The sequence below is a fragment of the Rhinopithecus roxellana genome, chromosome 20, assembly GCF_007565055.1.
Source record: "Rhinopithecus roxellana isolate Shanxi Qingling chromosome 20, ASM756505v1, whole genome shotgun sequence".
NCBI classification, from domain to species: domain Eukaryota; kingdom Metazoa; phylum Chordata; class Mammalia; order Primates; family Cercopithecidae; genus Rhinopithecus; species Rhinopithecus roxellana.
In genome coordinates, this window is record NC_044568.1 from 48,696,104 (window position 1) to 48,713,756 (window position 17,653).

General features: G+C 44.0%; 1 long non-coding RNA gene across 1 annotated transcript in view; it reads right to left on the reverse strand.

Annotated features, from left to right (window-relative positions):
* LOC115895151 overlaps positions 1-16,837 on the reverse strand; it is a 35,315-nt gene extending 18,478 nt beyond the window's left edge. Inside the window, exon 1 of the long non-coding RNA XR_004055306.1 lies at positions 16,759-16,837. This is a non-coding gene — a long non-coding RNA (uncharacterized LOC115895151). The remainder of the gene's footprint in view (positions 1-16,758) is intronic.
* Positions 16,838-17,653: the final 816 nt, after the last annotated feature.

Genomic DNA, 17,653 nt, shown 5'->3' on the forward strand with positions numbered 1-17,653 from the left:
GTGGCTTCGTCCATTAGGTCCAGATGAATTTCCTGAGATTGGGTGATACTTACACAGGGTTCCTCTGTGGCTTCCCCTTTTTTATGCTTGGAACTCGGGCAAATGGGCCCTGCCTCCCTTACCAGCCTCCTCCCACACCCAGGGTGAGCCCCACATGTAGTGTGCTGTATCCTCATGGATTCAGACTCATAAAACAAACAGTCCTGGGCCCAAAGCCCAGCTCTGCCACTTACTTGAACACATCACTGAGCCTTGGGTCCCTCAAATGTAAAACAGCTCCTTCAAAGACTGCTGGGTGAATTAAATGCAATCGTGCACATAAAGAGGCTTAGTACAGTGTCCAGCACACACTGTGTTCAATGCATGTTGACTGATATCACATATGCCAGCCTATTAGCCTATATGCTTGGCCAAAGTACAATTCCACCTGTATGCAATTGTGAACACTTTGTCCCTGACAGGCTTTTGCTATCACAAGGTTCTATTGATCTATCTCCATCATGACATCCATGCATTCAGCTTATCACAGGGTCCAGCTGTCACTGGGGAAGCCCTGACCTCTTAGGCACTAATAGACATCTCAAGCTTTCCTGCTCCCTTCTCCCTTCTTTGGATAAAATCATCATGATTTTCCTTTTGGGAAAGCACACCCACTCTCAGTCTATGCGGTCTGAGTAGGGCTGATGACACCCCAAAAAAAGGTCCAGCAGGAATGCTGAGGACACCATGAGATACTCCAGCATACCCACCAACCCAATCCAAGAGCCTCTTCTTCAGCAGTTGGAGAGACTCAGGTATCTCCCCAAAATCAAGCCCATTTCCCAGCAGAGATTTTGCGCTATGTTGGTCAATTTTTGAAATGTCCATACCCATGTTGGCACAAGCTAAAAGCAACTCCTTACTCCTGGTGCCTGCACCATCAGACTCTCAGAGTGTCTGTGGTCATCATGCATACACCATTCCTTTGCTCTCTTTCCTAACCTCCACCTCAGGGACTCGTGTCCATATTCACATCACATTTCCGGTCTTTCATGATCAGAGAGGCTTCTGGGGCTAGAAAAAATCACCATGGGACACAGCACCCTTTCCAGACTCAAACTGAACTACACCTCTAGGTGTGAACAGAAAGTGCTCCTTGTGTCTCCTTAAACAGGAGACAGAAAAAACTTATGTGCTAGGAGGAGGCGGGGAGCTGCAGTGATTAGACTGGGGTCTCCAGGGCCTCCCAGAATAATAGCTGTGCTCCAAAGCTGCCACTCTCAGAGGCAATTGTGCTACTTTTGATTACAAAGTAATGAGAGGAAGCCAATGGAGGGACGATAATCAGAAACATCTCGTGGGAAGGAGGGGGATCCCATCCTTTCCTAAGTCTCATTATTTTATCTAGGATAGGATCCAAAGGAAAGGAAGTGCAACAACACAAGAATCAGCAATCATAAAAGAATGGCCAAGAAAGACTTTGATCTGCCCAGGTCCAACATGTGCAACCTACCATATGATAAAGAATGGGTTTTCTAAGTCTTTGGAGGTATGGAAATGCTGTGATGGATATGTTGTTTTTCTGTGCAGAATACTATCTCCTCTCTTTTGACAAATCCACCACAGTTTTCTTTTGTGAAGCTACCTTTCCTGCCTGCACTCCTTTATCCCCTGAACAAACAATAACTCCATGAGGTTTAGGTGGGGCAGATCCCACCCTCTTTCTCCAGGAATCAGCATGTAGCCCTGGCCAATCAGTGCACTGCATGTCCTTGGTTGTGGTGAGTGGTTCAGAGGTGAGCAGGTGGCCCAAGCTGAACCAATCAGAGTCAACAAGTGTTATTCCTGGGGCTTTAGCTAGAACTGTGGGGCAAGAGGTTCCCTCTAGCAGATGAACGAGGTAGTCAGATGTGAGCTCGCAGCCGTGGAATAGCCATCCTTGCCAAGACTTAGGGAGGGCCTGCCTGAAAATGAAAATATCCCAGACAATTCAACAGAGCCAAGAGACAGAGATGAGTCCCAATGACATTGTCTGAGCCCCTGAATTCAGTCATGTCTAGAGTTAACTGTACTCCTGATCTTTTCAGCTTATAAATTAATACATTTTCTTTTTATATCAACTAAATCAAGATTGCAGCCAGATGCAAATATCTGCCAGCCATCAGGAAGTTAGTAAAAGTTAGTAAAGGATGTTTTAAGCATCTTTTCTTTCTTTCCTCTTCTTCTTTTTTTTTTTTTTTTTTTAGGATGGTGTCTTGCTCTGTCACCAAGGCTGGAGTGCAGTGGTGCAATCTCAGCTCACTGCAACCTCTGCCTCCGGAGTTCAAGTGATTGATTCTCCTGCCTCAGCCTCCCAAGTAGCTGGGATTTCAGGCATGCACCACCATGCCTGGCTAATTTTTGTATTTTTAGTGAGAGACAGGATTTCACTATGGTGGTCAGGCTGGTCTCAAACTCCTGACCTTAAGTGGCCCATCCACCTTGGCCTCCCAAAGTGCTGAGATTATAGGCTTTTCTTTTTTTTTAACGAGACAGGGTCTCACTCTGTCACTCAGGCTGGAGTGCAGCGGCACAATCAGCTCATTGCAGCCTCAAACTCCTGGCCTCAAGGGATTCTCCCACCTCAGCCTCCTGAATAGCTGGGACTACAGATGTGTGCCTCATGTCTAGATAATTATTTTATATTGCCCAGGGTGGTCGCAAACTCCTGTGCTCAAGCAATCCTTCCACCTCAGCCTCCCAAAATGCTGTGATCACAGGTGTGAACCACCAAGCCCACCCTCTTTCTTTTTCTTTTCTTTTTTTTGCACTGAAAATTCAGTATACTACATATTTTCCTTCCTCTTTGGCATTCTCTAATAAAATGAAAAATGAGCCAGAGGAAAACATTCCTTGACTTGGGTCAAATGAAGGTCTATATTATCTAAATAGTTCACTGAGTTTGATAAGTAATGCAACAAAATCCCAATAGAGACATGGAGGAAAGGCAGAAAAACTTTATGCAAATGTCAGGCAGAGAGAAGAAAATACAAATGGCCAAGCATTCCTTTTGAACTGTGATTCCCCTCAATCAGCCCGACACCACTCAGCAACACTATACCTCAGAGGGTTCCTGAGTCCACAAGAAGACAGCTCCCCAGGTGACGCTGCTAAGGAAAAACATCTCCAAACTGGGAAGGAGATTTCCTCAGTCACCTTGCTTCTCATACCTCTCCTGAGAGCATCCCTGCCACTGTTCACAGGATGTGGGCTGTTATGGAGATGGTGGAGAGGGCTGGAGAATGGACTGGGAAAGAATTGTGAACATTTTCCAATGTGAGGATGATTGCTTGCTAATATGGTTTGGCTCTGTGACCCCACCCGAATCTCATCTCGAATTGTAGTTCCCCCATGTTGAGGGAGGGACCTGGTGAGAGGTGATTAAATTGTGGGGGTGATTTACCTCATGCTGTTTTCATGATAGTGAGGGAGTTCTCACGAGATCTGATGGTTTCAAAGTGGCAGTTTCCCTGCACACACTCTCTTTCCCGCTACCATGTGAAGACATGCTTCTTCCCCTCCACCTTCTGCCATAATTGTAAGTTTCCTGAGGCCTCGCCAGCCATATGGAACTATAAGTCAGTTAACCCTCCTTTCTTTATAAATTACCCAGTCTCAGGTAGTACCTTTAAAGCAGTGTGAGAAGCAACTAATACACTTGCTTTACATAAGTTTTACGTTAAATATATCTATTTGAGTGAAGCTTGCAGTTTGGGCACCTGCACTTCCCATTTCCTTGATGCCAGAAGTCACTATGAGGCCCATAACATTTGCTATAATTCTTTAAGCCAGAGCTGTCTCTGCCCTTCTCCATTTGACCCTGAGGGCTAGGGAGCCCCCTTTGCTATGAAGGGGAAGGTCCCCATAGAAATAGCTCACAGCAGGCTGGTGAACATCACTTAGCTGGTCCAAATCTCTCCTATTTCTCTTGCCCTCTCACTCAGAATTGGTTACTGAAGTAAGGTGCACTTGGATGACTGACTTCCATGGACTGAGCTCCAGTCTCACCACTCCAAAACTGTGTATCAGTTTCTCCCCCAGAGATGGACAATCCTTGGGAGCTCACCTTCCTACGGATAAGGAAGTCATTATACATAAACCTATCATCTACACAGGCACAAATGCAAAAATAATTTATTCACACAGTAGCAACAACAAACTTCGTAATAATATAACATAATAATACTAATCCGTGCAACAACAAACTTTTTTGAGCATCTACTTGTGGCAGCACCAACTTAGGCATGGAGAATACAAATATAAACCAAACTTGGTCCTTGCCCTCGAGGAGTTTGCGGAAAAACTAAGCAAATATTAAAAGGATGCCACCCAATGAAATCATCAGCTGTGAACAGGATTCCATAAGATGTTTATTGTTCAGTTTGTCCACCTGTCTCTTTTCACCCCTCTGTGTTCCCCCCGAGTGCTCTGTCATTGTCTGACTCTTCTCTGCCCCCAGCCCTGACTCTTCCACCCATCCACTCTTTCTTCCATTTGCAGTTTGGATTAGTTCCATTTCCCCCAGGACCTGAACCAATCTTGACAAAGCCTTCCCTCCTCTGGCTCTGAGTGTGGTTGACTTTTTCTGAACTGAAGGTCTTCAGCAGCCTCTACCTTTCTCTCCTGCACCCACTCCTTTTCCCCTTAGAATACAGCCTTAGTCACAGATTCAGACTTGGGACCTAGGTACCCCAGTGCTCAATCCCAGGCTGTCCCCCTATATCTCATCTCTTTTCCTGCTACTTTCATCTGAAATAAGGAGCCAAGGATAACCGCTGGATGCTGTGTCATGCCCTGAATCGCACCCTCCTGGTGTTTATCCGCAGCACCTCATCCTTCCTCTCTTGACCTTGCATCATCCAAGGAATAGAAGCATTTCCCTGAGTCCTGCCTGAAGCCCATGTCAAGAAAGGACTTCTTCTACAGAGACAAACAGGGTTGTCCCATGAGTAATCCTAGAGGTTCAGACTTCCTGGCAGTGGGCTAGAGGAATCAGAGTTTCCATCTCTCCCAGAGGTGGGGCTGCAGCTCACATCCAACTTCCACAAGGCTTCCAGGTGCAAGAAGCCGGCAAAGTCTTGTGCAATTTCTACACAACTTCCATCTAAACCTAGATTCCTGAGCCAGAGGCTTATTTTTCCCACATCCAAGGCTACATTCATGCTTGCACTATACCAGGGTAAAGGAGAGGGGCAGGGCTCTTCCCTGGAGCACAGGCCCACATTGTGTCCAGCAATGGGGTAGGGTGCAACGTGCTCATCTTGGTGGCTCTTGGCTTATGAGTTTTCCTAATAAAGTCTGCTCCTCACCACATGATGTGGGTGGATTTGCCCTCACGCACTTGGCCACAATTTTTCTCGGTGAGGGTGTATTGGTTTCTACGGCTGTAGGTACAGAGGGGCCTCAACTTATGATGAGGTCATGTCTTGATAAGCCCATCATAAGTTGAAACTATTCTAACTAAAAAATGCATTTAGTACACGTACCGAACATTATAGTTTAGCCTAGCCTACTTTATTTTTTAAATTTTTTTTAAATTTTTATTTTAAGTTTAGGGGAATATGTTCAGATTTGTTATATACGTAAACGTCGGTCATCAGGGCTTGTTGTAAAGATTATGCCATCATCCAGGTATTAAGCCTAATACTCACTGGTTGTTTTTTCCTGATCCTCTCCCTCTTCCCACCCTCCACCCTCCACCCTCCAAAAGGCCCCACTGTGTGTTGTTCCCCTCCGTGTGTCCATGTGTTCTCAGCATTTAGCTTCCACTTATAAGTGAGAACATGCGGTATTTGGTTTTCTGTTCCTGTGTTAGTTTGCCAAGGATGATGGCCTGCAGCCTACTTTAAATGTGCTCACAACACTTATGTCAGCCTACAGTTGGGCAAAACCAAAGCCTATTTTATAATAAAGTGTTGAGTATCCCATGTGATTTATTGAAAACTGCACTAACAGTGAAAAACAGAATGGTTGTTTGGGTACTTGAAGTATGGTTTCTGCTGAATGTGTATGGCTTTGGCACCATTGTAAAGTCGAAAAATCAGAAATTGAACCACCATAAGTAGGGATCTGCCTGTACCCACAACTGCGTGGGTTAAAACAACAGAAATGTATTGTCTCGTAGTTCTGAAGTTTGGACGTTCAAAATCAAGGTGTCAGCAGGTATATGCTCTCTCCCCGGCTCTAGGGGAGAATCCCTCCTGGCCTCTGCTGGCTTCTGGTGTTTGCTGGCAATCCTTGGTGCTCTTTGGGTCACAGCTGCGTGACTCCAGACAAAGGCCATCTTCTCCCTGTGTGTCCTATCATCGTCTTCCCTGTGTGTGTGTCTGCCTCTGTGTCCAAATCTCCCCTTCTTAGAAGGACACCAGTCATATTGGATGAGGGCCCACCCTGATGCCATCATTTTAGCTTGATTACCTCTGCAAAGATCTTATTTCCAAATAAGTTTACACTCGGAAGTACTGAGGGCTAAAATTTCAACATATCTTTTTTGGGGGACAAAACTCAACCCATAATAGAGTCTCCCTGAGAAGACCCATCTGCTTCCAAATGACCTGTCTAGTATCATCAGATCTGTCTTTATGACCACATGCAGAGCCCCACAACTTTATGTGAGATGTCCCAGAGCACACACTTAGGCCCACAGAGCCTGCCCTGCCTTGGAACACTTAGTGCCTGGGAAACTTACCCATCCCATTGTCAATCTTCATAATCTGTTTAGATTCCAGTTGCGTATTTGTCTAATGTATTATTGCTATGTAGACATAGTGAGGCTGTTGGGTCCAAGCTGCTGAATAAGCCCTGGAACCTTCTAATAAACTGTCCAATATACTCAGCATATGCTGAATGTCGTAAGTCACTAAGATCTCAAAAACAGGAAATACAAAGAAATCATGCAAACCCATCATGTACATGAAATTTGCTTAAACGGCCTCTTTTGATGAATAGGGTCCCTCCCAGACACTTGACACAATAGTAGGTCATTAAGATGACGAGAAGAATGGCGGGATTGGTTGGTGATTTACTAAACACTGTTCAAATGCATGTAACTCCCTTGAGTTTGCTGGGGACATCCAGAGTCTTGTTCCCATACTGTGGGAAGTATCATGACAATAATACAATTTCAAAGGTTTTGTGGATCTCACTCTTGTCTCTGCTTTTCTGTGTTTAACCCAGGAGTCCAAAGGGATGCAGTCACAGCAGTTTGTCACATTCCAAGTAGATTGTTCCCTCTCTGCATTCCAGGTGCTCCTCCAATTCCTAAGTCAATAGGACCCTTCCTGCTATTGCCCTTGCACCTTATATTGTCTTTATCCAGCTAGAATAGGACTGGTAAAACCCCAAGAGCTGCAAGTCTAGGAGACAGGCATGCAAGAGACATAAGCCATTCTAGCTGGGTGGAGAGTCTGGAACCAAGAAGGATCTGAAATAGTTGAACCCTAAATTTATAATCCTTGTCAAGAGCCTATGTTTGGCATCCCCTGTTTTATCCTGTCCACTTATTCGCCCATTAGAATAACACATCAATTTTTTTTACTAAATAGGGTTGTAACTCTAGAAACCCATTATTTTTCTTAATTATTCCCCTTTCTTCTGGTTCCTTTCTCCAGTCTATGTATTCTAGGTATCGTGTCTGGAAGGAATGCAGCAAAATATACTGAATTTTCCAACAAATTTCCATTTTATAAAAGCACTGACACACGATAATGTTGTGGGCCAGGAGACCAGATCAGTGGTGCTCAGCATTTGCTTGTAGTCTGCTTTTCAGGTAGAGAAAGTCACCTGGCTTCATAGCTAAGAGTCTTTGCAATTTATTCATTTAGTACAAGATTGCTCACTCCCATGCCTACATTTCTGGGAGCTTATCTGTGGTCTGCCATCTCTAACCCAAAGAGAGTTTCCATTACCCATTTTGTGGAGTCTACCCTGAGAATTTCCCACACATAAAGGGAATTGTTAGCTATAATTTCTTTCTGTTAAATTAAACTCAGACATCACTTACAAAACACTTTTCATGGGTTGAGCATTATGGAGGTCATGATAATGGGGGAAATCTTTGTTCCTGTTCTCTCTAGGGACTGATAAATCGACAGGAAGAGGTAGACATACATAAATAAATAAATACTACAAGGCACATTTTGTTAAATACTATGCATGGGGTGTGTAGTGGACTCCATCTTGGCTGCCCAGACCTTCCTTTTGTGACCCCATTCCCCCAGCTACCAGGGGTGCTGGTTGTCATTAGCTCACAGTTGTATCCTTCTCAGAGCGGCCTTCAACTGAAGGAATCTTCCTTGAGTAAGGTCATGCCTTCTCCTAGGACAGCCTAATCCAATAGCCATCTGACATGGGGCTACAAGAACCTTACCTAATTAAGGAAATCTCTGCAGGGCCATCTCAGCTATGAAGTCTCCCCGGATCAGCCGATGTCTCTCTCTTGCAACTCCTTCTTGCTGCAACCTCTGTCTCTGCCCATTCTTGCTTCTCTGGCTCCCTCATGGGCGTTTTGTACCTAAGAGCTGTGCCCGGCACATTTCCTACTTGCCAATCTCTGCCTCAGTCTTTCTCTAGAACGTAACCTATGACAGAGTACTAAGAGAAAAGGAATTTGTTTGGACTAGAAGATATGGAAAGGCTCTTAAATACTTATTCAACTGTTTATTGAATGTCTATTCTGACTTGGTACTGACTAGGTACTGGGGGGTGCAGCAGCTAACACGGCAGATCTGGCCACTGCTCTCAAGCAAGTTTTAAAAAAAGTATTCTTAGCCAGTGATAAGTGGAAAGAGAAAGGAGAAAGCAAACATGCAAGCAAGAAGGAAGGAAGGAGAAAGTAAAAAAGGAAGGAAGGAAAGAAGGAAGGAAGAAGAAAGTAAAGAAGGAAGGAAGGAAGGAAGGAAGGAAGAGAAAGAAAGACAGAAAGAAAGAGAGAAAGAGAGAGAGAAGAGGAGAGGACAGGAGAGGTTATTAGCTAATAATAAGATAGAAAGGGATAGCAAAGGGCTCCCTCTTTGGGGGTAGGGTGATCTCCCAAAATGTCAAAGTGGTCGGCCATGTACAGATCTGGGTGTAAAAAGTCCAAATGGAGAAAATGGCAAGTGCAAGGTCCTGAGACAGGAATGAGCTGGGTGTGTTGAAGAAACAGAATAAGGGACAGGTGTGGTGGCTCACCCCCCCTCCCCCCGTAATCCCAGCACTTTGGTAGGGTGAGGTGGGAGGATCAGCTGAAGCCAGGAGTGCAAGACCAGCTTGGGCAACACAGTGAGATTCTGCCTCTACAAAAACTTTAAAAATTAGCCCAGCATCGTGGTGCATGCCTGTAGTCTGAGTCACTCAGGAGGCTGAGGCAGGAGGATCACTTGAGCCCAGGAGTTGGAGGCTGCTGTGAGCTGTGATCACATCACTGCACTCCAGCCTGGGAAATAGAGTAAATTCCGTCTATTAAAAAGGAAAGAACAGAATGAACACCTCCATGACAAAATGAGAGTCAACATGGAAGAAAGATAAGTAGGGCTCAGATCATGTAAGGCCTTAAAAATTAAAAAGTTTGAATTTTATTCCAAGTACAAGGGAAAGGCAAGGCGGGATTTAAAGCTCAGGAGTGATATGTTCCACAGTTTAGAAAGATGATTCCAGATGTCCAGTGAAGAAAGGATGGAAGCAGGGAGGTCTTGTCAGAAAGTTTCATCATAGTGCAGTTGAGAGGTGACAGTGCCTTGGACTAAGGAGGTTTCAGAGGAGATAGAATTGGACGGATCATGAATAATGTTGGAGACAGAGGCAGCAGGACTTGCTGATGTATTAGATATGAATCAGAGAAAGCAGCGTAGCATAGATGACTTCCTGATTTGGGGCTTCCACAACAGAAAGGCCATTGGTGCCATTTATTGGAAAGGGGAAGGGGGAAGAGTAGGCAATTTATGGGAAGACATTAGACAAAAAAAAATTCCAGGTGCAGGTTAATAATAAAGCCATCGAGACAGGAAAATCCAGCATGCATTTGAGAATCTGCTCTCAGTCTAATGGGGTTGGAGTGAAGGTACGTGGGGGTGTGAAGAAGTCGTTCAACAGGACGAGACACACAGGGAAAATCGGGTTTGAGAGGAATATAATTGAGTCTGCGTTGGGCATATTAAGTTGGAGATGATGAAGTGGTGCTTGGTGGAAAGAACTTTTTGCAATTAAAAGTGCTTATCTGCAGTTCCAGAGAGAACTAAAGGCCCCAGACAGCTGGCTGGTGGTTGAAGTTATGAGCATGGCAGGCAGACTTGAGTGATAAGAATGACTGAGAGTGGGGTCCTGAAAAACAGTGTTTCAGGGTAGGGAAAGAAGGAAATGTGAAAGGATTCTTCTGGGTCAGGGAAAATCAGGACAGCACAAGATCATGAAAGCCAGAAGAGGAGGGAAAGACTTTTGCAAAGTACAACCTTCTATTATTAAGAATAGTGATTGGGGCACAGTGACTCACACCTGTGCTCATCCCAGCACTTTGGGAGGCCAAGGCAGGAGGACTGCTTGAGGCCAGGAGTTTGAGACCAGCCCGGACAACATAGTAAAATTCTGTCTCTACAAAAAAAATTTAAAATTAACCCAGCACAGTGGCAAGCCTGTAGTCCCAGTCACTCAGGAGGCTGAGGTGGGAGGATTGCTTGAGCCCAGGAGTTTGAGGCTGCAGTGAGTGAGCTATGATTGTGCCACTGCACTCCCGCCTGGGCAATCCAGTGAGGCCTTACCTCTAAATAAAAAAGGCCTGGTGTGGTGGCTCATGCCTGTAATCCCAGCACTTTGAGAGGCCGAGGCAGGTGGATCGTGAGGTCAAGAGATCGAGACCATCCTGGCCAACATGACGAAACTCCATCTCTACTAAAAATACAACAATTAGCCGGGCATGGTGGTGGGTGTCTGTAGTCCCAGCTACTCAGGAGGCCGAGGCAGGAGAATCACTTGAACCCAGGAGGCAGAGGTTGCAGTGAGCCGCGATCGTGCCATTGCACTCCAGCCTGTGCAGCAGAGCAAGACTCCATTTCAGAAAAAAGAAAAAAGGAAAAAAAATAGCCACTCACCCTCTTCCTTTGCATGTTGAATCTTCCAGAGAGGGGTGTGGCCTCTGGAGTCTGCTCCTACCTCTAGGTCCCGGTGGCCAGAGAGCAGCCTCAGCACATCAATGCCTCTCTCCCCAGACCCCATTGCTTCTGTTTTGTCTTCCTCCTTTCCATCATTTCTCACAACGGCAAGCGGTGGCTTGGTAACATCGCTGCCTGGAGCTAGGGTTAATGTAAAAGCACTTTAAGATGGTGGTTCCCAAACTTTGCATGCAGGGAAATCACCAGAGAGCTTGTTAAGCTGCAACCCCCACTCCTGAGATTCTGATTCAGAAGGTAGAGCCCATGAATCTGCGTTTCTTTTTCAAATTGTTTTATTTCAATAGTTTTTGAGTTTTGGTTTTGGTTACATGGATGAGTTCTTCAGTGGTGATTTCTGAGATTTTAGTGCACCCGTCACCCGAACAGTGTACACTGAAACGAATATGTAGTCTTTTATCCCTAACCCCCCTCCAAACCTTCCTCCCCACAAGTCCCCAGAGCCTATTATATTATTCTTATGCCTTTGCATTCTCTTAGCTTAGCTCCCACTTATAAGTGAGAACAGACCATATTTGATTTTCCAATCCTGAGTTACTTCACTCAGAATAATGACCTCCAGCTCCATTCAAGTTGCTGCATAAAGCATTATTTTGTTGCTTTTAATGATTGAGTAGTATTCCATGCCATATGTATACCACCTTTTCTTTATCCACTTGTTAGTCGATGGGAACTTAAGTTGGTTCCATATCTTTGCAAATGCAAATTGTGCTGCTATAAGCACATGTATGCATGTCTTTTTTAGATAATGACTTATTTCCCTTTGGGTAGATACCCAGTAGTGGGTTTGCTGGATCAAATGGTAGTTCTACTTTTAGTTCTTTAAGGAATCTCCATATTGTTTTCCACAGTAGTTGTACTAATTTACAGTGTAAAAGTGTTCCCTTTTTACCACATCCACACCAACATCTACTGTTTTTTTTTTTTTTTTTTTTTTTTTGACTTTTTAAATTATGGTCAATGAATCTGCATTTCTTTTTTTTTTTTTTTTTTTTTTTTTTGAGGCGGAGTCTCGCTCTGTCGCCCGGACTGGAGTGCAGTGGCGGGATCTCAGCTCACTGCAAGCTCCGCCTCCCGGGTTTGCGCCATTCTCCCGCCTCAGCCTCCCGAGTAGCTGGGACTACAGGCGCCCGCCACCTCGCCCGGCTAGTTTTTTTTGTATTTTTAGTAGAGACGGGGTTTCACTGTGTTAGCCAGGATGGTCTCGATCTCCTGACCTCGTGATCCGCCCGTCTCGGCCTCCCAAAGTGCTGGGATTACAGGCTTGAGCCACCGCGCCCGGCCGAATCTGCATTTCTAACAAGCTTCCAGCTGATGCTGACACTGTGGGGTCTACAGACCCCACTTTGAGTTGCACTGTCTCAGGCCATCCTGGATTGAAAAGCTGACTTCTTGTAAGCCGGGCTCTGGAGTTGAACTAAGATAACAAAAATAACAGTGAATCTTTATTGAGCTTTTACTATGTGCTAGTCACTGCCAAGTGCTTCCTAGGCATTATCTTATTTAATCCTAACATAATGCTGTGAGGGAGGCACAATTATTAGTCCCATTTGTTCTCAGAGAGAATAAGTAATTTGCCAAATGTTACATAGCTTTGGCATCCCTGGAGTTCCAACACAAGCTGTCCTCTTTCTAGCCTGAGATCTCAGCCAGTGTTGCTCTCAGCTGCCCACACAGGTGGGACTTGCCCAGAATGCAGCACCTTGAGAATTATGCCAGCCCCACTAAGTGTCCCTGAGACCTCTCATGATGGAAAATGGCCACCTGTCCCCTGCAACAATGGTTCTCAGTCATTTCCTTCCGTTGACACACACCAGATGGAATTCACAGTATTCCTCCACTGACACAACAAAATTTCTACGTTGCCCATGGGTGAAATGTAAAAGAAACTTGAAGCAACTGTAAATTGCAACTCACAAGCAGTACAATAATTCCCAACTCTCACAGGTAAGAAAACAATGGAACAGTAACAACTGATCATTATGAGCTATCATCAAGACAAGATCATCTGCAGGTACATGTAATTCTTAACACACTAACTGTGATGCAACGGAGTGAGAGCAAAGAATTGTGAACACTTTCTTTCTTCTTTCTTTCTTTCTTTCTTTTTTTTTTTTTTTGAGACAGTCTCACTTTGTGGCCCAGGCTGGAATGTAGTAGCACAATCATGGCTCACTGTAGCCTTGACCTCCCTGGGCTCAGGTGATCCTCCCAGCTCAGCCTCCCAAGTAGCTGGGACTAAAGGCACGTGCCACCATGCCAGGCTAATTTTTGTATCTTTTGTAGAGACAGCGGTATCACTATGTTTCCCAGGCTGGCCTCAAACTCCCAGGCTCAGGTGATCCGCCCACCTCGGCTAGTTACTGTTTAATCCCAAAGTGCCGGGATTACAGACAAGCATGAGCCACTGTGCCCAGCCAAATGTAATCTTAAACCCATTCTAATTTGGGGAGTTGGAAAGTAAATCAGTTGAAGACCTCATCTCTCTCCACCTGGTTGACGTCTGTTTTTGCATCCCTGGCATTCATTCCACCTCCAATTTTGCCTGAGAAATAAGTTCTCCCTCCTTCTAATGTGTTTTGGGAAGAGCTAACTCCAGTCCTGGTGCTGGAGATAAGCATTCAACCCACACTTGGCTAATCAAACCATGATATGCCCCTAGCCAGACTATTGCTTCCAGGTTGGGAATCTGACTCCATCAGAGCCTGTCAGGCTCAGTTTGGAGACTCTTATCAGAGACTCTGTCTCTTGCTCTTACAGCTGGGAGGATGTGGGCCCAGAACTACTGAGATCCACACAGAGAGACTGGGTGGCCATATAATGTATCATCCAAATCAGGACACTTGTGAGAGCAAAAGGGAAACTATTAATTACGCTGGACAGCAGACAAAAATTGGAACTGTGTCAGGCAAACTGGAGTGACTGGCAGTTCTGCCCATGAGATTTGCTGACAGCAAGTAAGTCAGAGCTCAAAAGTAGAAACTTTATTTGCAATAGCCAAAAGGTGGGATCAATTTAAGTGTCCATCAGTGGATGGATGGATAAACAAAATGTGGTCTACCCACACAATGGAACATTATTCAGCCTTAAAAAGGAATGGAATCCTGACACATGCTGCAACATGGATGAAAATTCAGTACCTTATGCTGCATGAAAGAAGCCAGTCACAAAAGGACAAATACTGGATGATTCCACTTAGATGAGGTACCTAGAGTAGTCACACTCATAAAGACAGAAAATAGAATGGTGCTTGCCAGGGGCTGGAGGAAGGGGAAATAGAGAGTTATTGTTTAATGAGTATAGAGTTTCAATTTGGGAAGATGAAATTGTTCTCAAGATGGATGGTGGTGATGGTTGCACAACAATGTGAATGTACTTAATGCCACTGAACTGTGCACTTAAAATAGTTAAAATCACAAATTTTGTTTTATGTGTGTTTTACCACAATTAAAAATGTTAAAGATAGTAAAAAGATTAGCATATATTTTTCCTAATAAAAATACAGGTTTTAAAAAATAGAAACTGGGTCTTGATGATAGTTTTTAAAATTAGCTATTTTGAAACAATGTTAGAGTTACAGAAAAGTTGCAGAGAAATCACACGGAGTTCCCTGACACCCCTCATCCTGTTTTCACTATTGTTAATATCTTACATTACCACAGCACACTCATTACAACTAAGACACCAACATTGGTGGATTGCAATTAAATAAACCCACACTTTCTTCAAATTTCACTCGCTTTTCCACTAATGACACTTTCCGTTATGGGAGCCAACCCCGGAGACCACATTGCATTTAGTTGTCACATATTGGTCTGCAACAGTTTCTCAGCCTTTCCTTGTTTTCAAGGCATTGAGAGTTTTATAGAATCCTGATCACGTAGTAAGTGAACTTTCCCTCAATTTGGATTTGTCTGATGTCTTTCTCATGATTAGACCTGGAGTTATTGGCATGGGGAAGAACACTACAGAAGTGAAGTGCCCTCCTCATCACATTATAGCAGGGGCTGCATGTTATCAAAATGATTTATCACTGGTGACGTTAACCTTCCTCACCTGGCCAATGTTGGCCAGGTTTCTCAACTATAAATTACTTTGGTTTTTTTCCCTTCCCATACCATTCTTTGGAAGCAAGTCCCCAGATCCCGTGCTCAAGGGAGGGGGGGTAATTAAACTCCACATTTTGGTTAATGAGAGCTTTGAGTCCCTGGATCCACCTACACCTGAAGCCAAGCACTTCCAGCCTTCTCAGTTACCTGAATCAGTATGTTCTTTCATTTTAATGCGTTTAAAATGAAAGACTCCTAACTCTTGTTTCCTTCCAGTCCATCTTCCATGCAGAAGCCAGCATGATTTTTTAAGTGAATATATGACAAGTTCTCGGAACTACCACTAGATCATAGCCTATCTGTACAGTCTACATGATGAACATCCTTTGAGCTCTCTAACTAATGTAGCCCTGAGGCTTCAACCCTATCTGTCTCTCTGGGTAATATATTCTGTTGACCCAACCCTGTCAGGAAAGTAGTCTATTTAGACTTGCTGTTTTATCACATTTGAAGAGCTTAAATGCCCAGAAGTATTTATAGACATGATCTCTATCAAGGGAGAAAGGGGGACACTTTGTCAATCTCAGTGACCCAAATTTGAGGTTAATGATCTTGCTGGGCTGTTAAATTCAATCTTGCAAGTCTGTGCATTTCACAGTTATGAGAGGAGTCCTGAAATATTGGAACATCCAATTCCTTGATTTGTCCATCCATCCATCCAACCATCCATCTATCCATCCATCCATTCAGTGAATATTCACTGAGTTTCTATTATGTGTCAGGGACTATGCCAGGCTCAGGGAAAGCAATAGTGAATAAAACAAAGTCGCTACCCTCGTGGATCTTATTGCTAGTGGGTAAACAGCTGATAAAGCAGTAAACAAGAAAATAAACTAGATAGTTTTGGATAATGCCACAAGGAAAATAACACAGAGAATTGATAAGAGAGTAAGTGATGAGGGAGGCGAAAATACAGTTTTACATGGGATTTCAAGGGAAGATGTCTCTAAAAAGCAAAAGGAGGAAAGGAACCAATCATGAAAAACACCAGGGGAAGATCTTTCCAAGCAGATGGAACCACAATGCAAAAGCCAGAAGGCAAGAAAGAACTTGGTATGCTCAGAAAATAAGCAAGAAGCCAGTGAGGCTGTAGCACAGTGAGTAGGGAGAAGGGTAGTGAAAGATTATGGTGAAGAAGTAAGCAAGGGTCAGATCATGTAGGACCTTTGTAGCCATGGAAACAAGTAGTTGCAAGAAAGGGAGTGACATGATCCCATTTATATTTTTTAAAGACCTCTCTGGCTGCTCAGTAGAAAATGAATTGTGAGGTGTCAGAATGAAAACAAGGAAGACCAGCTAGCTGTCTCTGTAGCCCAGGCAAGACATGATGGGGACTAGATCCAGGGTGGTGGTTATAGACTAGAAGAGAAGTAGGCAGATTTTAGATTCATTTTGGATAAAAGGACTTTGTATTAGTTCATTCTCACACTGCTATAAAGAACTACCTGAGATTGGGTCATTTATAAAGAAAAGAGATTTAATTGACTCACAGTTCTGCATGGCTGGGGAGGTCTTAGGGAACTTACACTCGTGTCAGAAGGGCAAAGGGGAAGCAAGCACCTCTTCACGTTGGTGGCAAGAGAGAGAGAAAATGAAAGGAGAAGTATGACACACTTTCAAACAACCAGATCTCGTGAGAACTGTATCATGAGACAACACTAGAGGGATAGTGCTAAACCATTAGAAACCACCCCCATGATCGAATGATCTCCCAGAAGGCCTCACCTCCAACACCTTGGATCACAATTCGACATGAGATTTGGGTGGGGAAGCAGAGCCAAACCACATGAGACTTGTTGTTAAATTAGAAGTGAAGAAATAATTAAGACTGAGTCAGGTTTTTGCTTTGGTGATGGCACCACTACCTGCATTGAATGGACTAGGGGGTGCAGAGCTTCATTTTGGGTATATTTGTGACATCTGCAAGTGAAGAATGAAGCCAGGGCATCTGCTGCAAGTAGAGGTCAGGGAAGGAAGGGATGAAGAAGATTTGAGAAGAGACAAAAATATATGAAATAATAATCTCAGAGAGGAGAAAAGCAAATTTAACCAGATAAATGTGTTAAGTTTCTGGGGAGCATTATATGTCCATTTGAAATGTGTGACCATGAAGTAAAAGTGAAGCAAGGCTTCACACACCAGAAAATCCAGATGTGTGATTTTCTGCTGTAATATTCCATTGCATGGGTACAGACCAATGGTTTGGTCCGAACAGTAATGAGTTTTTTTCTGGATGAAAAAGTAAAGAGTGGAGGACACTCTTGGAATACTATGATGATAGTAATGGGATATGGAATCTACACTGGATAAGAATGAATAGAAGGACATTGGACAGGATAGATGAAACCTAATTAAATCAACGGAATACAACTTCTCTGTCCAATA